At 41.3% G+C, this 23,267-nt stretch overlaps 1 protein-coding gene and 1 long non-coding RNA gene across 2 annotated transcripts in view; both read right to left on the bottom strand.

Moving 5' to 3' along the window:
* The window catches only part of Elp4 (elongator acetyltransferase complex subunit 4), a 214,517-nt gene that overhangs the window by 25,780 nt on the left and 165,470 nt on the right, over positions 1-23,267 (bottom strand). The gene's annotated exons all lie outside the window — the stretch shown is intronic.
* On the bottom strand, positions 10,981-18,048 carry LOC130881090 (uncharacterized). The gene is made up of 2 exons (XR_009057698.1): positions 14,324-18,048; positions 10,981-11,459 (listed from the first exon to the last, which is right to left on the bottom strand). It is a non-coding gene; the product is annotated as an uncharacterized LOC130881090 (long non-coding RNA).

The raw sequence follows: 23,267 nt of genomic DNA, 5'->3' as shown, positions 1-23,267 counted from the left end.
GACTTGCCAATGAATGAAGAGAAAATGACAGCAGGCAGATCTAATCCGATCTTTTAAGACAGAGTTTAAAGTAATTTTCCTTCAAGTCACAGAGGCATCCTGAAAAACATCACAAAGCCTACAGAAAAAAAGAATTATTCCCCCCAGCTTGGGCCTAGACTATCAAGATTACATGTAATGTGGTGATGTGTGCTCCCTAAGTTGAGGCCTTTAGAAAAACAGATCAAAGTGAGGAGATAGTGCTCTGCTGAGATTGGAGCACCCATGTGGACAGGCCCAGTTTCTAGTCCTGTAGCACTGGGCACAGAGTTCTGTAGACAGAGCCATCACTATTTTTGATGAGCTGACCTGGGTACTCGGCTGATCCATATGAACTGCTCAAGTGGTTAATTTAAACCACTTACATGGAGTTTGGTGACATATACCTACAGTGCTCAGAAGGCTGAGGCAGGAGGATCACAAGACCACACAGTTTGAGCTGTACAGTGAGACCCTGTCTTAAACAAAGAAAGCCCCTTTAAGAGTATGAAACATTAAACGAGATGCAGTGCTCCTGGTGCTGAAAAACAAATCTTTTTGAAACAATTATTTATTTTTATTCTGCATGTATGGGTGTCTCTTGCTTGCATGCATGCCTGGTGCCCGCTGAAGCCAGAAGAGGGGATCAGACTCTACGGAACCAGAGCTATAATGGTTGTAAGCCACTATGAAGGTGCCACAAATCAAACCTGGGTCCTCTGAAGATCAGCCATTGCTCTTAAATCTCCAAATAAATGTTAAGAAAACACAGCTGCAGCTGTTTTAGTTTGCTGGGCGGTGTGAGGAGATTTGTATTTTCAGAGAGGAAGTAGATGTCTTAGAGGCTTGCTAAAAGGAAAGTGAATTCTTCCTCTGCACATCTTTTATGCAACCCCTTTTTCAAAATGAAAGGATAGTTGGAGTTTATCTATAACTTATATTTTTTCTTAACCCTTGTAAAGTAATATTAATATAACTGGCTCTAGTCATTCAGGCTAGGATCAAGTGATTTTAAATGAAGGATTTCTATATAATTATACATCAGATCACCAAGAAACCTCAGATGATAAAAAATTTTAATAAATTCTCTATTTTGCTTTTTCTATTAAAAGGAAATATGAACAGAGACATTGGAATGAATAATGTATTATGTCACCACAACAGGCAAAATGTACTTCTGCTTGTTATTTTATAGGCACCAGTATACACGATTAGTTCTTAACATGTGGAGTCGTCTAACTGAAATATCAATGAACTTTGCCAATTTTCACTGAACACAATGATGAATGAAAGTAAGTCACAAACTCAGATAACTTGATATATAATATGCCAGGGACATGCTATTTAATGTCTTTAAATGTTATTTTTTAAATTAAAAGTTTTATTACCTTGTTAACTTACCAGTGGCAATGGAAATCAAAGCCAAATCCTCTTATCCAAAATGTTTTAGTATGAGGTAAGGCCTTGTATAGTATCTGTGACAAGCACTACCTGACGAAACTTGTGCTGTGTTAAAAGAAATTCTTAAGAAGAGAACATTCTAGGCTGATAACTTCTGTGGGGATAATGGTCTAGTTCAGTTGAGACAATTACCATCTACAAATGTAGACAGTAGAATCCCAAGTTCCTGCAAGTTTACCTATGTGATCCCTAACCATTGGCATCTTCCCTGTACTATACAACACAGACTCCACAGTTGCAGTGATAAGCATTGAACATAAGTGTGACCCACAGATAAAATTAGAGGGTAGGATGTTATGATAATCTTTGAGGATTTTACCTAGGAGTGGGAAGCTCAACTATGGGGTGGCATTGTTAATAGCCTTTGAAATTAGAAGGTGAAAACTGAGCCGAGTAAATTCAGACTGGGCTAGAAGGCTTTCAGACCAATATTAAGCACATCTTGATTTGAAATAAACAAACGGTTTATCAATGACATTAAGTATAAAATTGCTTAATACTATCCTGAAATGTTTTAGAGAATTGTATCAACTAGGATGGAAAAGACATAACTCTAGCCTTGAAACTTAAAGCATTAAGTCAATGAATTTTGATTCCTCATATAGAGCCAAAGAAATGGTGATAATCTAGTGTATAATTTACAACACAGCATTTTTAATTATTTTCTATCTTAATAAGGTTCACTCTGCATATATTTATATAGAAATGCAATAAACTGCCATCTCTACTTTTTGGGGTCATTTTGCTTTTTTAAACCAGAATGTTTCTGTCTCTTAGAAAGTGAGCAGTTAGGCCTGGCATCTTGTTACGAGCCCCATCAGGCCCATGGGCTTTCAATCACATTCAAGTGGCATTTGGAAGCACTTCACCTCTGACAAGTTTAGTGTGTCTGTGTGTAAATGCACGAGTGTTTTCAACTTCAGAAAATGGCACTGAAGAGGGATGCTCAGTAGCCCTGAGAGCTTATTAACCACTGCTCCTTGTCATCTGCGCAGAGGCATAGGAGGTGAAGAGCTTCTGTGAGGATGAGTGGGGACAAGGATGTGCAGCACATTGTGTGGATGAGGAGCAGCACGCACCCTCGGCAGCTCCCAAACAACAGACAGCAACTCTGCTCCACTGTCACTAAAAGTACCGTGCTTGCTGTGGTAGAGCTGACAAAAATCTGTAGTATAACTTGGAAAGAATTCAGAGAAGCAAAAATGTAACCAAGATCTCTCCTATTTCACCAGATTTAGACTTCCTTCGTTCTTGCTTAGAAACCTGCTTTCCCTGAGGTAAAACCAAATCCCAGGGGAGGTATTGTTAACCCCTTCCAAGGAACTTTCTCCTGCGACTACGCTCTGGAAATGCCGGGACTCAGACAGATACGAGGCTCTGCATATGCTCTGCAGTGCTGCCTTATAAAATACGCTTTTTTTTCTGATTCTTTCAGGTTTTCATGGGAATTTTGTCAAATCACTGGAACTGTCAAATTGAAAGATGGTGATGTAGTTGATACTTCCGACATTCTATCAGATCTGACTATTAACATAAGGCTGGCTGGCATTAGAAAGAAGGACACACTGGAGGTAAAGCCTCAGGGCTGTGGCTCATTGATCCATTTCACTAATTCAAAAACATCTACTGGTATCTACTTAATGTTAAAGTCTGGGTATGCTGTCTTCTTTCCAAGTTCCATTGCCAGGAATGAGGCATTTCCCTGTATGATATTAACAACAGTTATGTTTCCTATGCTTTTCAATTTTTTCAATTAAAATTTTAGTACCAAGCCAGGCATGACAGCACATATTTTGAATCCTAGAACTCAGGGACAGAGGGCAGGTGGATTTCTATGAATTTAGGGCTAACCTGGTCTACATAATAAGTTCCAGGCCAGCCAGCCAGGGCTAAATAGTGAGACTGTCTAAAAAAAAAAATTGCTTCCCTCTCTTTTCCCAGATTTATTCAAAATATAGAGATGGGAGAAGATATATTTATGGGGCTCTGAAAAATGATTACTAAGGATTATCTGAAATTGTTTACTATATGCAGGAATTTGGTGACTGAAAGAACTGAAGGCTCTGTTTTGGCTACAGCTCTCACAGCACTACAACAGAAGCCAAAGCAAACTGTCATACTGGACAGCCGTCATTTTACTCTGACTTGAGGACTTAGGACATGAACAGTAGGTACCCAAGACTTACTTTGTTCATACAAACAAACAAACAAACAAACAAACAAACAAACAAACAAAAAAGAACAGAAAAAGAAAAGAAAAGAAAAAAAGGGTTGTTCACTGTTTCTTGGTTCTTTTAGTCTTCATAATGTAAGATATTTTGTCAGTGAAGATATTGACCAGATAGTAAATACTGAAAGGTGAAGAGTCCTGCAGAGCTCAGAGGAAGAGAAGGTAGATTTTTTTTTTTTTTTTGCATATTCAAGTAGACACTGTCTGCCTAAAGGAAAGGTGCGTCAGGAGAAGCAGAACTCACTGTGCACTGGGAGCTGAGTAGCTGGGGAGAGCATAGGAAGCAAAGATCAAAGAAAGCCCTTCGATTTTGTTATTTATTCATTCACAACAGAAGGCATTTAAATGAACCTTGCTTAAAAAACAAAACAAAACAAAAAATAAGCCAGCAGGAAGCTACCCCAATAGGAAACAAAAATAAGAAAGTCTATGTTTCTTATTCCTTTAGGACTCTGGGAAATTGGGTAGAAAGTAGAAAATGTTCAAGTAAAAACAACAACTCAGAACATAATACCTCTCAAAAATTTAAATAATTTTTTATGGAGGAAAATCTCGGTGGAAGTGAACTGAGCCAAGGACAGGAGCATGTCACAGTCATCTAGGTCAGACTGCACCTTTAGGCAAGATGAAGAAGGACTCAGAATCTTCTCTACCTCAGGCAGCCCCAGCGAAGGGCTACTGGGTCAAGGAGAAGGAGGTGTTTTTGAGTGAGAAAGTTAGGGAAGAGCTAAAACTGAAGGAGCTGCTGTTCCTAGAGGTTCCATGAAAAACAGAACAAAGACAAAAAACGCAAAATAGTTTGTACAAAGTTTAGGAAAAAATAAAACATAACCCTAGGTGTAACTGCTGAGGGCCTGTGCTTCCCATGGTGAGGATGGTTTCCAGTACCATTCTGTACCGTTAACAAAGCTGGAGAAGACTGCCTGCCTAACTACCTGCTTACCTACCTATCAACCCACCACAGCTCCCAGGAGGCACTTCACCTACATTATACAAGACATAAACGCTTTGGGAAAATGACAAGTGAATGCAGCAGTTTAAAATATGTTCCACAGGGCTGGAGAGACAGCTCAGTGGTTAAGAGCATTTCCTGCTCTTCCAAAGTCCTGAGTTCAATTCCCAGCAACCACATGGTGGCTTACAACCATCTGTAGTGAGGTCTGGTGTCCTCTTCTGGCTTGCAGACATACACACAGACATAATATTGTGTAATATTACACATAACATAATAAATAAATATTAAAAAATATGTTTCACAAAAACAAACAAAACAAACCCCTAAACCATTTAGTTTTGCTTTCTAGCTGCAGCAATATCAATTTATGTATTTAGTTTTGAGTATTCCTCGCTTGTCCTTCTTTCATCGATAATCCCTTATTTCTTTTGACCCACTCTCCAAAAAAGTTTAAAGACATGGAGAAGCTTCTAAATTCCAAAGATAGAATAGAAATAAAAGTTAAATAATGTGTGTTTAAAAGGTCACTTGTTACAATTAGAAGCCACTGACAGAGGAAGCAATTTGGAATAATAGTTGTGTGGATATGTAGAAAAGATTTAGGACTAAGTTACTGGGGAATAGCTCAGAATGGGACAGCTTATGTTGGAGAGGATGTGGAGTCAAGAGAACACGCCTCCTCTGTTGGTGGGAGTGCAAACTTGTACAGACAACTTTGGAGAGCAGCATGGCAACTTCTCAGAAAACTGAGAATTAATCTACTTCAAGACTCAGTGATACCACTCTTGGGCAAATACCCAAAGGATGTACAATCATACCACAAACACACTTGTTCAACAATGTTCATAACAGCACTATTCAAATAGCCAGAACCTGGAAAGACGCTAGATGCCACTCAACTGAAGAATGGATACAGAAAATGTGCTACATTTATACAATGGAGTATTAGTCATCTGTAAAAAACAACGAGATCATGAAATTTGCAGGCAAATGGATGGAACTAGAAAAAAAAATCATCCTGAGTGAGGTAACTCAGACCCAGAAAGACAAACACAGTATGTTCACACTCATAAGTGGATATTAGATGTAATGCAACGGATAACCAGATTCTAAGTCACAGCTCCAGTGAAGCTAGGTAACAAGGGGGACCCTAAGAGAGACATATGGATCGCCCTAGGAAGGGGAAAGAGATGAGAACTCTTGGGTAAACTGGGGGTGAGGGAAGTTTGTAGAGGGGAGAGGATGAAGGATGAGAACATGAGGGAATGAAATGGTCGAGTTGGGGGAGGGACGAAGTGGGAGAACAATGACAGAGATATCTTGATAGAATTATTGTGGGGTTAGGGAGAAACCTGGTGCTAGGGCAATTCCCAGGAATTCATAAGGATGACCCCAGCTGAGACTCCTAGCAATAGTGAAGAGGGTGCCCCTGTAATCTGATTGGTGAATACCCCAACTGTCATCATAGAGCCTTCATCCAATAATTGATGGAACCAGACACACAGATCCACAGCTAAGCACCTCAGGGAATCCAGAGAAGGAAGAGGGATTATATGAGCAAGGAAGGTCAAATTCATGACTGGGAAATCTACAGAGACAGCTGAACCAAGCTCTTGGGAACTCACGAATTCTAGACTGACAGCTGTGGAACCTGCATAGGACCAAACTAGGCCTTCTACATGTGGGAGACAGTTGTGTAGCTTGGTTTATTTGAGGGACCCCAAGAGTGGGACCAAGATCTGTCCCTGGTGCATGAGCTGGCTTTTTGGAGCCCATTCCCTATGGTGGGTGCTTTGCTCAGCCTTGATGCAGGGGGGAGGGGCTTGGTCCTGCCTCAACTTGATGTGCCAGGCTTTGTTGACTATCCATGGGTGGCCTTACCCTTTGGGAAGAGTAAAGGGGCAGTGGGCTGTGGGGGAAAGGGAGGGGGGAGGCGGGAGGAGGAGGTGGGAAAACTATGGTTGGAATGTAAAATGAATAAAAAATAAATTAAAATAGCTCAGAATGAAGCCAGCATGATGGTAAAAGGGACACACATATGTGTGGGCAATAGTGTGCATATGTATATGTGTGTGTGTATCTATTAGCTGATTTTAATCCTACTTTAATCCCTAAAATCAGTTTTTTTTTTGGCCTTCTTACTAGCAGGGTCTTTTGTACATATATCTCTTTTCTTTCTTTCTAACCTTTAACTGAATTTTGGATGCTTTCAGAACTTCAGACCTGACAGCACCCGAATCTTTTTCTGTTTCCACCAATGTGTGCTGTGCACTAACTCCATGCTAGTATTTGTTAAAGGCTGCTTTTAGATACTGCCATGGCTTTCAAGGTATTTCTCCAATCAGTTATTTTCTCCAATAAGTAGTTTCTTCAGTCATGTCCATTTCTAGACTGCAAGTGTGTGACTGGCAGGCATACCTTTTTGCTTCAGTTCTGTTTTTCTCTTAATAGGAAGATCTTCCTCTTTCAACACCTTACACTAATCATCCTAATTATACCACACTTAAGTTTAGCCAAGTCCTAGCGCCTTCCTTCTACTAGACCCAAGTGACTTTTCCTTGCTGAGCCATAATCACAGACAGTGCTACCTGCTTTTATACTTCATTATGGATGGCTGTTTCACATCAACTTGTTTACCTTAGTAAGATCACTAAGGGGGGAACAGAGAGTTATCTGAGAAGGAAAACATCGACAATATTTGCTTCAGTGTCCACCAAGATAAATGTCATTGAGAAGCCTATGCTGTAAGATCTTGGCTACTTAGACATTTAAGAGGATGAGTTGTTCCCTCCTCACTGAGAGAGAATGCAATAGGAGCCCATTCATTGAAGAAGAGAAAAATGATGGAAGGATGTTCTAAAATTACCACCAGCTGTTTACCTCATGGGACTTGATCTACAGCTGTAAGTTATCCTCTTTTATATATTCTTAGGAAAGCTATGTTTCTGACCATATTCCATCTATAATTTTGAGTACTAGCTATGCTTTAACCTGACTTTGTAGGAGCTATCTGGTAGTAAGTATTAAATAGGCTTTTAAGGCTTGACACTAACTTACTTTCCAACTCTACTTTCTACTACATGGTTCCTAAATTACTTACAAAACCATTTAATCACTGTTGTAACTAAGTGCCCTCCACACTCTAGAGAGAATGCTGTTTACAGCACCTGTCCTTGTGACATATTTGGGGTTATTGTTAGGACTGAGCACAAGTGATTCTTCTACTTTGGCCTCCTGAGTACCTATATTATATTGTGCTGACTTAAAAGGGGACAGAGAGTCAACCTCCAGACAGTACAAACTGAGGTACCGTGAGAAGACAATACGCCTTCTGAGACATGTGACACGCCAGAGAACATGATGGGTAGGAAAAAGCAGCAGCTGTTTCAGATAGCCACCTTGGTACCCCAACGGGAGCTTGATGTAGACCATGAGACAGAAATTGTCTCTCCTCTCCCTACACACATTGTTGGTCTGTTTAAAATGAATAACAGACATATTTAAACATGAGGAAATAAATGAGAAAGGCATGTTTCCTCAATGAATGAAAGTCTAAGTTAGCTCCATTTACAGAACTGGAGAGACGGACTGCACAGCCATCGACCTTAAGCTGTATGTCCCTGTTTCTTGTGATTTTGGCAGTGCAGAAACAGCTGAAGAGGATCCTTACACTAAACCAACACACTCTACTGAGCTCTACAGTAACTTACTTTCCATTATTCGTATCTGTTTATTGCTATGGACAACCCATGTCCATTATTAACGTGCCGTATGACATAAATGCATTTAAACAAACAAGACAAAACAGACCAAACCATTGTACTGAAACGCACTTACAGAGTTAAACAGTTAGTGTGTCGTACTAAACAGTTGGCACTTTCCAGATCTTTGGCATGTAAAAGCCAATAGGGTTTAGACTTATGTTGTTTAAATGATGCCAATGTGTACTTCTCAACTTCTTAAATATATCAAAATTCCTTAGAATGCCAAACAAAAATCTATCCTCTGGGACTAAATCATGCCAACAGTTTAATGGTACATGGAAGCATTACTGCAAAAATTTGAGAGGGGAAATCATCTTTTCCCAGTCATAGACTAAGGACTCCTAAGTGAAAATTAATTATGGCTCTGGAGATTACGTGGTTAACGTTAGGTCAGAGAGCCAAATCAGATAATTCAGTACAGTTTCAGAGTCAGTGCTGTATGCTTTATCCAACTACACAGCCTCTAGATAGAGCGGGCTTTCTTAAAGGTTCTCTTGGCAACCATGTTTGCTGTTTCTGAGCCTCAGAGCAAAACGTGTCAGAGAAGCTGGAAAGAAGGAAATATTGATGTTCATTTTCAGAACTGGAGTGGTGATTAAGCTAATAAGGACTCTGAGTAAATATTGAAAAATATGTGTTGTTTATGTGAACTAACTGGAAAGGGTGATATTCGTCATGCAGATTGCGGATTTGCTTGTGCTCCGGCAAACAGACATGGAGGGAGAGAAGTGTAATAAGCCGTACATGTACCCTATGGAGTTAGTGAGTGGGGGCATTTCGGTACTATTCACACACTTTAACTTTAGAAAACTCGGCTTCATAGTTTGAAAACCATCAAAATCTAGCATGAATTTAACAAGAAAGTCTATAAAATGAATCTATTAGTAAAAAATTATTAAACAGAAATTCAGTAGGTTCTAGTTACAAAAACTTTTCATTGTTTTTAAAAATATTTATTTAACTTTATTTTACATACATTTGGTATAAAGGTGTCAGAATATCTGGAACTGGAGTTATAGACAGTTGTGAGCTGCTACGTGGGTGCTGGGAATTGAACCCAGGTCCTTTAGGAGAGCAGTCAGTGCTCTTAACCACTGAGGCATCTCTCCAGCCCCAACTTTTCATTATTAATGAGGGTTGGACACAAGAAAGACAGGCAAATTTTTGTGAAGACGTTACACATGTCAGAAAACCAGATTCTGAGTTTAGCATAAAAAAAATCATATTTGAACTACTTCTAAAACAGTACAAATGACAATGAGGTGTCAAAAAGCCAAGAATTCATGATAATTAGCTGTTCTACATCTTAAAAAAACATCAGCCAGGTGGTGACGACTCTGCCTTTAATCCCAGCATTCTGGAGACAGAGAGACAGGCAGATCTCTAAATCTGAGGCCAGTCTGATCTACAACGCAAGTTTCAGGACAGTCAGAGCTGTTAAACAGAGAAACCCTCAATCACAAAACCAAAACCCAAATCAGAAAAATAAAACCAAACCAAACCAAAACTAAGACAACCCCCAAACAAACAAACAAAGCTGACTTAGTTAGTGAAGACTGTATTTCAATGTACTAGCCATGTTTATAGCCAAATTACTAGGTTCACGAAGTTTTAATTGTCTTTATCAGGAAGATGGCTAAACTTTTATGATAGTACCCTTTCAGTACTGTCTTAGAATACCACTCTCTTTTGTTATGAAAATGTTTGCATATAAGTTCAAAATAACTTGAGTTTTCTGTTTTGAAACAAGACCCGCCCTCAATGAATGACAGGTTAACAGAGCACAGCAAAGCACACAGGTCCCTACAACATTCCCCTCAATCTCCTACACAGCTACGGCTGGCTCCAAACTTTCAATCCTCCTGCCTCATCTCATGAGTGTTGGGATATCAGCCAGTATCATCACGCTCAGCTTTGCTGCCTGTACTTTGGACAACGTGTCCATGAAGTCATGGGCATGCCCTGTGTTTTTGTCTAGAAATTTTACAGAGTCAAGTCTCAAGGTTGTCTCTAACCATTGTGAGTTCATTTTTGTATTCTATAGGCCAACTTCACTCTTGCTTGTAGATACCCAGTTTCCCTGATACCATCTGTTGAAGATGTCATAAGTTCCTTACTGTAAATTCTTGGTGCCATTGTTAAGGAAAGTTTGAGTGTATATGTGTGACTTCCTGGCTTTCTCTTCTGCTTCATTAAGTCTGTACATGTCTTGATGCTGGTGCAACATTGTTTTGGTTACTCTATCTTTGTAACAGAGTTTTAAAACAGAAAATCTGAGGCCTCAGCCTTTTCTTCCTCTTCTTCTTACTATTTGAGATCCTTCACCATTCTAGATGAATTTTAGGACTTTCCTCACTATTTTCCCACTGTGATTTTGATCGAATTTGTGTTGAGTTTGAGGACTACTGAATAGCATGTTTAAAAAAAACTGTAAATCTTCAAATCTATGGGCACTGTTATTATTTTTTAAATGCGGGGGGGGGGGGGGGGTGTTCGGGAGGGGGAGACACGAGACGCGCGGGGTTGGGGAAGGAGAGACGAGACACGCGGGGTCCCACGTGGGTAAACTTTAATGGGGGAGGGTAACATACAAGGAACGGGAGTGAAGAGACGAAAGGGAAAGAGGAGGGGAGGGCGCGAGGAGAGAGAGAGAGGGCGGGTTGGAACGCCCATTTTTAAAGGGCTCTGGGCATTTTGGGGTTTGTAGTCCACTTGGAGACTGTATTTTCTGCGCATGTGTGGCCTTGTCTCCAAAGGAACAACATTCCACCCTTTTGGTTTTATTAAAAAAAAAAAAAATTGAGGGGGGGGGTTGAGGGTCTTAACGGGTAGGGAATAGGGGCGTAGCCCGGTCTCTCATGACTGCTTCCTGCTGACTTTGGGCGTCGAGGGGTCCGGGGAGCGTCCTATTGTCCTGATGATGTCATATCGATGTTTTGTCCGCTGGCATCAAGTGGCTGATTGAAGAAATCGCATCTGTCTGGAGATTGTATCTGTCTGGCTCTTGAGTGGCTGGGTCACCGTTAGGATGCTGGAAAACAAAAGTTGCATTAGTAGAAAGAAAAAAAGTTAGAGGGGAGATTTGGGGTGGAGGGGGTGGGCTTCAGGAGGCCAGGGGTTAAGAATAAGAATAAAAAAGGTAAATGATACTTATTCCGTTAATTGAATGATACTTATTCCGTTCTGCTTGTGTCTGCTTTGTCCAGGTGGGTCAGGCTGGTGTCTTGGAGCTTAAAGAAAATGTCTCAAAAGAAATAGATTTTAATCATATATTCCTTAACATTTTAGGGGTCACTGCTGCAGTCAGTGACAAACCTATTATGTCAGGAACTTGGTTAAGCATTTGCTTATCACCTGAACCTCTTGGCTCTGTGTTTGATGATGATTCCTGCAGAGACAACTGGATGGTTATTTAGGAATTTAGAAAAGGGAGGGTGTATTAGCACAGGAGGAAAAAATGAAAAATGAGACCATTGTTTTCCTTAGGCTGGAGTAGAGGGGGTTGGACCTGTTGTCCTTTGGAACTTGAGGGAACATGGTCCCGTCTGAGTTACCGTGTAAGGAGGATTGTTCTGAGCTGTAGGGATGAACGGTTTCAGATGTGACAGGTGAATCCAGTGAGGAATTCCCTCGAGCTTGGCAGCTGTGGGAGTTAGAAGAATTACCCTGAGAGGACCCTGCCATTTAGGGGAAAGGGGTAAGGGACGTTGACCTGGAGGTGAGAATAAAACCTTATCTCCTATTTTAACCGGCGGTGGGCATGCGTTGGCACATGGTTGAGGTAGTGAGTGATCCGTGAAGTCCCACAGCAGTGAACGTAGGTGGAAAAGGAGGGGAGTGAGCAGGTGATCAGGAAGGGGAGAGGTTCCCGATGGGAGGCCAGGGGTTAAAACTGGCCGCCCATACATGAGTTCAAAGGGTGAAATGAAAAGAGGGCCCTTTGGGAGAGCCCGGAGCCTGAGAAGGGCCAGAGGCAAAAGTCTTACCCAGTCGAGGTGTAGTTCTTGTGACATCTTAACGAGGGCATCCTTTAAAGAGCGGTTAGTCCGTTCTACCTTACCTGAAGACTGGGGGTGGTATGGTATATGAAAATTCCAGGGGATTCCAAGTGCCCTAGACAGATTCTGAGAAATCTGGGAAGTAAACTCTGGGCCGTTATCTGACTGAAGAGAAGTTGGGAGCCCGAACCGCGGAACAATTTCTCGGAGGAGGATATCAGAAACTGTCTGGGCTCTCTTGTTAGAGGTGGGGAAAGCTTCAACCCACCCAGACATTGTATCCACCAACACCAGGAGATATTTAATTTTTTTAACTGTGGGCATATGAGTAAAATCCAGCTGCCAGTCAGTTCCCGGAAGGGAGCCCCTGGCTTGGTGAGTAGGGAAAGGAAAGCTACGATATTTGGTCCTGGGATCTGACTTTTGGCAGATCTCACAGGAGGCAGTGGTAGCCTTTAGGAACCTGATATCCTCAGGGAGTGAGCGAGGCGGCGGGCGGGAGTGGAGCCGCCCAGAGGGGCTTTGGAAGATCGCGGCCTAGGGACAGGGCGGGAGGGGGATGGGGAAGAATCCGAAGACGTTTCCGACTGTCTGCATGTCCTGCGGTGGGGGTGGGTGGAAGCCTCCACCCCCTCCTGCGACCTGCGGTGGGGGTGGGGAGAATTTTCCAGCCGCTCCCGGGATCGGCGGAGGCGGGTGGAAGCCTCCACCCCCTCCTGCGACCTGCGGTGGGGGTGGGGAGAATCTTCCAGCCGCTCCCGTGATGGGCGGGGGCGGGTGGAAGATTCCTCGGAGGAACTGGGCGAAATCCCTGTAGATCCAGAACGGGAGCCTGTTGGGGAACTAGACGGAGAACGGTTAGGTGACCTGGAGGAGGATTTTCTGTGCCTAAAAGAAACTTTGGAGGAAAGGGGAATGGAAGAACCATCGTTAGATCTGGCAGAACGGGAAGGAGTAGCCCCGCGAGGCCGGGGAGGTGGAGGTTCGTCCGCGGGGTCCATAGCAGGAGCAGGAGGTTCCGGGTGGGGCGGCATTGCTAAGAACATGTGAGCCGGTGAGCACTGAGAGACAGTAGAAGGATTTGTTTTTAAAGCCATGTAAAAGAATGCCATAATATACATCATTTCTTTCCATTTAGCAGAACGGTGGCAAAAGTTAGCTAGTTCCCATAGAATATCGGGGTCAAAAGACCCGCAAGATGGCCATTTAAAGTTCCCCTGTAGGCCGTAGGACGGCCACCTCTTAGAGCAAAGGCGGATGAGTGTAGATAATTTAACAGAAGGAATTAAGGCGTGGGGCTGTAGGGCTTCCAACAGCTGTCCCAGAGGAGAGGAAGGGGGAATTGGTTTTGAAGACTTAGCGCCCATGGCTAGAACCGTGAAAATATCCGCAGAAGGCACCCGAAGATGCCCCGAACACAGTTGCTCTGGACACAGGCGTCAGAGTACCCAGGGGACCGTGCTATGGGCTAGCTGACCCAGTCCTAGTTTTCGACGGGAGACGGGGGTCTAGGCTAGGAGGGGACAGTTACGCCCGAAGGCTGCCCGTTGCGGCCGAAGAACACCCAGGCCCTGTGAAAAGGCGTCCGATTTTACAGGGGGGGTGGTAGGACCTTGGCTGAGTCGAATTCAGCCAAGGTCGGGCCGCACCGTAGCGGCGGGCCGCACCGTAGCGGCGGTCACGATGAAGAAGAAGAAAGAAAAGGAATGAAACAGAGGACAGAGAACCAAAAGCCCCGGGCTTTTGGGCGCGGATAAAAACAGGTCTAGCCTAGGGCGGAAGGTCGGGGGAAGAGGGGGGGTTAGCAACCACACCCAGGACACGCCAGAGGAAGCCGGGAGCTCGGCCGGCCTCCTCCAGGTGAGAGGGGATGGTTAGCCAGCCCAGGTAAACTTACGAATTAGCCGCTGACGGTTGGAGAGGGAGGGCCGTGTCGAGATGGCTGGAACACGTGGAGTGGTCGCAGGTCGTCCGGTTCTGACCTTGTCCCGGGGGAGGCCCCGAGCTCCAGGAGGCGCCAAAACCCAGAGCCGAGGCCTCAGGTGAGGGCCCCGGGGCGCGAAGGTCCCCGAGCAGACGGCACCAATGTTACTATTTTTTAAAGGTTGGGGGTGTTGTTCGGGAGGGGGAGACACGAGACGCGCGGGGTTGGGGAAGGAGAGACGAGACACGCGGGGTCCCACGTGGGTAAACTTTAATGGGGGAGGGTAACATACAAGGAACGGGAGTGAAGAGACGAAAGGGGAAGAGAAGGGGGGAGCGCGAGAGAAGAGAGAGAGGGCGGGTTGGAACGCCCATTTTTAAAGGGCTCTGGGCATTTTGGGGTTTGTAGTCCACTTGGAGACTGTATTTTCTGCGCACGCGTGGCCTTGTCTCCAAAGGAACAGCAGGCACAGGATTACCTTTTTACTTATTTTTATCTACTTCACTTTCTTTTTGCACAGTTTTGTAGTCTTCTGTGGACAGTTATTTTGCTTCTTTTGTTAACTTTATTACTAAATATTTTTACAAGTTTGATATCTTATAATTGAAATATTTTTCTTAATTTTTTGATTGCTCAGTACTGATATACAGAAATACAGAAAAATTTTGAATACTGTCTGTCTTTATCCTGAGACACTCATAATCTTATCAGTTCTGTTTGTGTGGTGTTTGTACAGGTATAATCTAGACTTTTTATATATAATATCATGCCATTTCCAGCAGAGACAATTTTTTTTGACATGGATATCTTTTATGCATTTATTTTTATTGCCCAATTGCTCTGGCTGGAGCTTCTAGCATTATGTTGAATGTAAGTGACATGTGTTTTGGGGTTGTTTTTGATATGTAGGAAAAACATTCAACCTTTTATTGGCTATGTCGGCTGTATAATTTTCCTGTATGGTCTTTGTTTTGTTCTGCTTTGAGACTCTACATAGTCCTGACTGTCTTGGAACTTCTTATGAAGACAGGCACAGCATCGAATTTACAGAAATTCACTTGCTTCTGCCTCCCAAATGCTGGGATTAAAGGTGTGTGTCACCAAGGCAGGCCTGTGTGATATTTTCATGTTGATGTAATTTCCTTCTATCCATACTATATCTATTATTACTTACAGCATAAAACATTTTAACTTAACCAGGTATGTTGGTATGTACCTATTATGCTATCATTCAGGTAGCAGAGGCAGGATGATCTAGGAATTCAAAGCCAGCCTGGGCTACATGTGAGTACCAGGCTAGCTAGGGCTAAATAGCAAGACTCTGATTCTAAAAAACAAAACAAAAATTAAAACAAAACAAACAAAAAACAAGCAAAGCCAAGGCAAACAAAAATATGCCAACTTTTGTCAAATGAGGTTTTGGAATTATTTAGAATTATTCACTGTTGGAATATCACATTTATTTTTGTATGTTAGAATATCCCTGTATGTCAGGGATACAGAGGTCATAGTATATAACTCTTTCGGTGTGCTGTCCAATTCAGTTTGTTGTTGTTTTTTAAATAAAGAGTTTTTGTGCCTATATTGCCAGTGATAATTTTTTTGTGTGTGTGGCATGTTTTTCTGGCTTTGCTCTCAGAGTAATGTTGGCCTCATAAAATGAATTTGGATGTGTTCCCTCCTCTTCACTTTTTTTTTTTGGAAGAGTATGAGAAGAATTGGCATTAATTCTTTTCAAAATGTTGGTAGAATTCACCAGCGAAGCCATCTGCTCCTAGGATTTTCTTTGTTGCAAGGATTTTGATTACTGCTGGAATCTCTTTAGTAGCTCTAGTTGTTCAAATCTTTTAAATTCATGACTCAGTCTTGCAAGGCTATATGTTTTTATAAGTTCAGTTTTAAACCAAACAATTTCTGGTCTCTCAATTTTCTTTCTCTTTTCTTCTGTAGCATCAGTTGTAATGCTTCCTTTTTCATTCTTGACTCTATTGAGTCTTCTTTCTTTTTTTGTCTTAGTCTAGCTAAAGATTTATCAGCTCATTGAAGTTTTCAAAACATTACCTCTTAGTTTTTTCCTATCTTCAATTTCATTCATTTCTTCTGTAATAATTAACATACTGACTCTTTCCTGCTTCCTACTATTTTGAGCCTGTTTCTGTCTTCCTACAATAGTACTCTATGTGTTTAGCTTGTTCATTTTAGATATTTCTTTTTGTTTAATATGTACTTAGACAGGTTATGAGTTTGCTTTCATTTGTCTCAAGGCTTCCCTTCAGTTGTCCTTTTTAATAATAAAATGTTGAAAAGGGAGAGTCCCTTTGTTCCGGCTGCCTGGCTAGCTTATACCCGAAATAATCACACAGAAACTGTATTAATTAAAACACTGCTTGGCCATTAGCTCCAGCCTCCTATTGGCTAACTCTCACATCTTGATTTAACCCATTTCTATTGATCTGTGTTCACCAAGAGGTAGTGGCTTACAGGGAAGATTTAGCATGTCTGACGTGGCGTCTCCATGGTGGCTCTCTCACTCTGCTTTCTTCCTCCCAGAATTCAGTTCTGTCTTCTCCGCCTACCTAAGTTCTGCCCTATCAGGCCAAGCAGTTTCTTTATTAATTAACCAATGAAAGCAACACACAAACAGAAGGACCCCCTATACCAATAAAATCTCATTGAACAATGGCCACAAAACTACCTGAAGTTAGACAACCTCAAGCAAACTAATGGTGCTCCAGTCAATGTAAATTATAGGTATACAAGATAGAAAAAACAAACATGTTAAGAAAGAGTGTTCGTACTAGCTTCTTCATAAGTTTACTTACAAATGATATGATAATTTTGGATAAATCCATTGGTCATTTGATCTGGCTAGGCATATAAGGATAGTGGTCAGTTTTTGTATTATAGTAGAAAAAAGGTCAACTAATTAACTAGTTTAAACACTTATTCATACAAAACACCCCAAATCCTTCCAACTGATTACCATTATAGTCAAACAAAAGAACAGAAGAATATAACAACAGTTCTTATGATCTAAAGTCTTACTTAGGCTGTACATCATGGGTGACACACAGTTCACTGAAAACATAATGATTTATGTATTATTTTATTTTTGCAACATGCTTGTTATATACGGCTAGAGGAAATGGACTCACATATAATTTTATTGCCAGCAGCACATAGATACTAATTGTGGAAACAATCTGTTCAGAGTCCTGGGAACCTTGTACTGAGTGCTAATACGATGCACATAGCTGTTATGACTGACAGTAGACATCCCATATTGTAAAACAGCTTGAAGACTCTGGACTTACAATTTTCTTAGTCTTTACATATGAACAAGTACGTTCTAGTATATGTTAGAATTATTTCCTTTTTCTGATTAAATATATTTCCTCCTGGCTTTGGGTTTCCTTTGTATTGATGGAGAATAAACACTAAGAATTGGATTTTCATCCTCTAATGTATAAGACTAAGCTTTAATATAAATGAATTATTCTACAACTTCTTTCTGCCAGGAAACAATTCAAACAGAAAACCTAGCTTAACTTCCTAGATTTAGGATGTGATTTATCATGAGGTGAGTAAATCAGAGTGTACTCTTTCGATCTGTCTTTAATTTTGGTTTCCAAACAATCTATATCCCTTTCAAGGTTAAAAGCACTGAAAGTACACATGAGCACTAAGGAAAATCTTAAAATTTCCTGAAATGCATTAGCCATCCTATTTCTATAACAAATACCATGTTTGTTTATGACGGTCTACATCATTAATCTAGATAAATACATGCACAAGTGAAGGGAGCTGGGTTTGCGGTGTTGCCCATTGCCCAGCAACCCATGGTTACAGCTGTTGTGCAGCGGAGACTGGGCAGAGCCGTAGAGCTGCTGTAGCATATGCTATTCTTTACACCAGCAGTGGCACAGGCAGGACAGACGGAGAGCCAACATTTACTACTGGTTAACAGGTCAACTTTTAAGATACATTTTCCAAGAATTTTCCTTTCCTAAAATGTTAATGATTGCTCCTGTTTAGGCAATGGGTATGTACAAGCTTTAAAAATGGCATTTTTGTGTTTAAAATATTTGAGTTTTAAAGACAAAACTACACATACCTACTGTTAATTATATATGCTACTATTACTTAAAGGCAACTTCAATGAATTTTGAAAAATTCTAACAGTAACATGCTTACAACTACTAAGATGAAATGTATAAATATATGCACAAAACAAAATCGGAAAGTGTCCTCAATTTCTAACTTTCTAGCTTTGTCCTCCGAGGTAACCACTTTTCCCTTTGTATTTTTAATACAGTCCTCCTTACTACTAGAAGCACTTTCATAGACAGCTGTTTAAAAACAAAACAAAAAATATAAATCTGATTCCAGTAAATAAAAACTTTAACCCTAAAACCCCAAACCCAATTCTTTAAAACTGCTATATATATTATTATAAATAATTGACCCAAACAGTATAACATAAGAGAAATGATAAAACAAAACCAAGAAATTCTGTCAACTTAGTATTTAAATACAAAGTCTTTTTTTTTGCGTTGAGAAACTCTTTTTTTATTAATTAATTAATTAATTTAATTATTATAGATTTCTGCCTCTTCCCCGCCACCACCTCCCATCCCCGCCCCCCCCCCCCAATCAAGTCTTCCTCCCTCTATGTGGGAGCCTAGGTAGTTTGGATGCTCACCTTAATAGACCTGGATGGAGGTGGGTGGTCCTTGGACCTCCCACAGGGCAGGGAAACCTGATTTCTCTTTGTTTTATTTAGAATTTTAATTTTTAGAATAGGGTTGTGTCAGGATGCAGCTCAGACAGGCCTAGACTAGAAAGCCTCTTGTCTCAGCCTCCCACATGCTGGGATTACGTGCCTGTGCTCCACAGCTGACCAATCTGTTATTTGGCAGAGGTGCATATGGGCTCCTGCTCTGATGTTGGCTGCTGTGCGGCATCTGTGCTGCACAGAGACCGAAGATATCACCTGTCATCACCTGTCCTGTGAGGATAGCAAGGCCCTGCCTTTCTGAGTCAGCTGCTTTATTCTTCAATTGGCCTGATTTCTACAAGTATAAAGACAAGACAGATATATTCACTACACATACTGACATTAATAATTATGTAGTAAGGAGAGACCTGGGTCCAAGAATGGGAGAGAATACAATAGCTTTTGTCGCTAGGTCTCTTGAGAAGTTGGGGATATTTCATAAACAAAGGAAAAGTCTTTTGATATTCAATGAAAGTGGTTATTTTATCTTTTACTTCTTCAGAAAGAATGAGATTTGATTTTCCTATTTTTCCCCTTCTATATGAGAGATAGCATGAAACAATTAATTGGTATCTTTAATCTTCAAAATTCTTTGTATATAAAATATAATTAATATCTGCCTTTCATAATTTAACAAATTTTTATTTATTGGTTATTATCTGTAACCACTTCCATTCTCCCAAGAGAAAAACTTACATTTGTACTCTAAATTAGAGTACTCATTAAAAAGTACTCTAAATACAGACTTTCCCCCCTCTCTCTCTCTCTCTCTCTCTCTCTCTCTCTCTCTCTCTCTCTCTCTCCCTCCCTCCCCCTTTCCCTCTCGTTTCTTCCTTCCTTTCTTTTTCTTTCCCTTTTAAAGACACGGCTTCTCTGTTTAATTCTTGCTGTCCTGAAATTATTCCATAGACCAGGCTGAAGATCCAGCAGACATTGCCTCCTAAGGACTCGGATTAAAGGCATGTACCACCACGCCTGACTGCCTTTTTTTCTTATAAGGCTAAAGCTGAGGACACAGGTATTAAAGTTTCTTAAGGCTGAAAAAATTAATCACAGTATAAAATTACTAAATTATTTACATTTTGATAAATTATAAATCTATATAATAAATGGCTTGGTGTCAATATTATAAAATTACGAATTTAAGCTTCTTTTGATGTTTTGTTCTAAAAGAAAAATTCATTTTAAATGTGTACCAATTCACACCTTCTCCAAAATAGTTTACTAATTATGCTTTTGTTTTAAAGAAAAAGACACTATTAATAAAAAGCCAAAATACTGGTCTATTTTCATATGCAAGGCCTAGTGATTACCCAAGTGGGAGGTTTTCTTGTGCTTCTGCACTTCCACGTCACTTTAACTACAGATTCTAAGAGTAGAGTGCATTATGCTAGGTCTTCTTACCTTTGAACTTGCAGATTGACTGGGAGTTTTTGGCAGGCTTGGAATCACACAGCAACTATTTGGTATATGCTGGGACAGCCTATCCTACAAGATTAGTTGCCTAAAAATCACAGTGAAGGCTGAGGGGAGGGCTCAGTGGGTAAAATGCCTGCTACACAAGCAAGGACCTGAGTTCAGATCCTCAGCAATACACAAAAGCCAGCTGTGGTAGTGTGCACCTGCAGGCTTAGTGCTGGGGGAATGAAGACTATGGCTGGCATCCTGTTCCTGTTCAGTGTCCACATGCGCAGTGAACACTGTGCTGTCACAGAACTGCAGAGTGTGGCAAGGCAGGGGAAATGGTGTGGCTAGCAGGCTGCATATCCGGTTTCACCTGAAAGGATGTGGGAATCACTGCAGGACAAACTGAATGAACTGCTCTTGACTTGCCTGGTGATGGCTGCCAAGATGGCAACCCTTTGGTAAAGAGAACTGTAGCGCAAATAACAAAAACCCAGACACAGAAATTGGGGTTCAACCTGAAGATCATAAAAGGAAAGCCGCCAGCCACTAAAGAGACCTTTTACCTCTACCAAATTTTCAGACTGAAGTTGTGAGAATCTGTCTAACTCTACACCGCTGAATTCCTGTCTCTTCCCCTTTATATTCCCCTCTCTGCCCAGCTGTATGGCTCCTGTCTCCAGCTCCCTAGTGCTGGGATTGAAAGTGTGTGATCACAAGTACAGGGATCACCTTTGTGTGAGCTGCTCCTCTTTTAGACGAATTCAATTTTGTGTAGCCCTGGGTGGCCTTGAACTCACAGAGATCTATTTCTCTCTGTCTCCTGGGATTAAAGGTGTGTGCCACCACTCGCTGGTTTATATGGCTGACTAGTATGGCTGCTTTGATCTTCAGGCAAGCTTTATTTATTAAACATAAAGAATATACCACTACAGAGAACCCATAGACAAAAGGCAGGGGAGCAAACTTCTGTGGGCGAGGCCCTCTGAAAGGGAATCTCAGAGATAGTCAGAAAAATAGCCATAACCAAGTCAGCTCTAAGAGGGGCTGTAAAGAAACAGGCAGTGTGTCTGCTGCTCTGTCCCAGTGAGACACACTTTGAACTAGGTCATAAATGGGGGGAGAGCCAGACTCCACTCCAACGCCTTTGCTATCTCCAACACTGAGGTCCTGCATCTGGTAAATGGCAGGTGAGATTCTAGCCTGTATTCCAGATTTCAGTTTTAAATAATACTAAATATCAATAAGCATCTGACATAAAATGGTGCATATGGTAGTTATATTCACAGAGCAGGGAAAGATGTGATGGAATAGAGGGGGAGAAGTCACCATGAGCTGAGTTTCTTAGCCAACTGGTTAAAAATGCTGGCCTTGGTTTTTTATTTTCTGGTTTTGTAGGGCAGCAACTTTTCTATATAGTTGAAGAAAATCAGTGAAGGAGTGGGAGAGACGACCCAGAGTGTATGCTATTCACCACAAAGCCTGGCGATCTGAGTTTGATGCCTGAGACTCACATGGTGGACGGAGGGAAATGATTCTTGCCAGTTCTCTGACTTCCACACAAGTGCACGCTCACACGCAGCCCCCCCCCCCCAATAATAATGAAAAGGAAAAATACTGGGAGGAGTAAGTCATGGTCCCTGGCCCTGGAACTTACAGAACTAACAAATAAAGGTAATGCATTACTAGTATCCATCTTGTTGGTCATTTGCGTAAAGGAATTTTACAGCATTTTACCTTTGAATTATATTTTGAAGAGATGAATTAGACAAGCTGACACAGCAATCCCTCCATTATAGTTACTCAAGACTTTGGAAGTTCAATTAAAGTAATAATTTAAAAATAGCAATTATGACTAAAATGAAATGATTGTAATCAATGTTAGCATTTATATAAGGAAACAAGATCTCACTTTTAACAAGGAAGGAGAAAAAAGAAACTAAAGTCAGCAGTAGGTAGATGCTGATTCCTAGTCCCCTTCTCCCCACGGTCTTGCTCTAGTCCAGTCCTCTCAAGGAAGTGTATAAGCACATACATCAGGATTATAACTCATGCCAGAGGGCTTCTTCTATTGTTCTCCACTTTTTGGAGACACGGTTCTCCCTGAACTTGAAGCTTACTGATAAGGCTCTACCAGCTGGCCAGAAAACTACAAGTTTCCACCTGTCTCTGCCCTCTCAGTGCAGGGGTTATAGACATGTACTGTTATGCCTGGCTTCATTTATCCATCTGTCCATCCATCTATCATATCCATCCATCCATCCATCCATCCATCCATCCATCCATCCATCCATCCATCCAGCTATGTGCATTGTTTGGCCTACATGTGTGTCTTTGTGAGGGTGTTGGATCCTCTGAAACTGGAGTTATGGACAGTTGTGAGCTGCCATGTGGGTTCTGGTAACTGAACCTAGGTCCTCTGGAAGAACAGCCAGTGTTCTTAACAGTAGAGGCATCTCTCCAGTCCCCTGTATGTGGCTTTTATGTGGGCTAATTTAAAATACTCATATGTGCTCAATATTTCTGAGATCGCCACTCTCTTCTAAAGGAGAAAATACAACACCTCCTTTCTGAATTCTTTAGTCTTAATCATTAGTCCTTTGGGTGAATGGATGAACATACAAAACAAAAGAAACAAAAATAATACCTTAATTTTATTTTTTAATCTAAGGAACATTTTAATTGTTGAGATACTTAAAGCTGGGCAGTGATGGCGCACACTTTTAACCCCAGCAC

This window comes from Chionomys nivalis, chromosome 9, assembly GCF_950005125.1.
Source record: "Chionomys nivalis chromosome 9, mChiNiv1.1, whole genome shotgun sequence".
Classification (NCBI taxonomy): Eukaryota; Metazoa; Chordata; class Mammalia; order Rodentia; family Cricetidae; genus Chionomys; species Chionomys nivalis.
The sequence above is the reverse complement of the archived record's forward strand: the minus strand, read 5'-3'. Positions and strand labels throughout refer to the sequence as shown.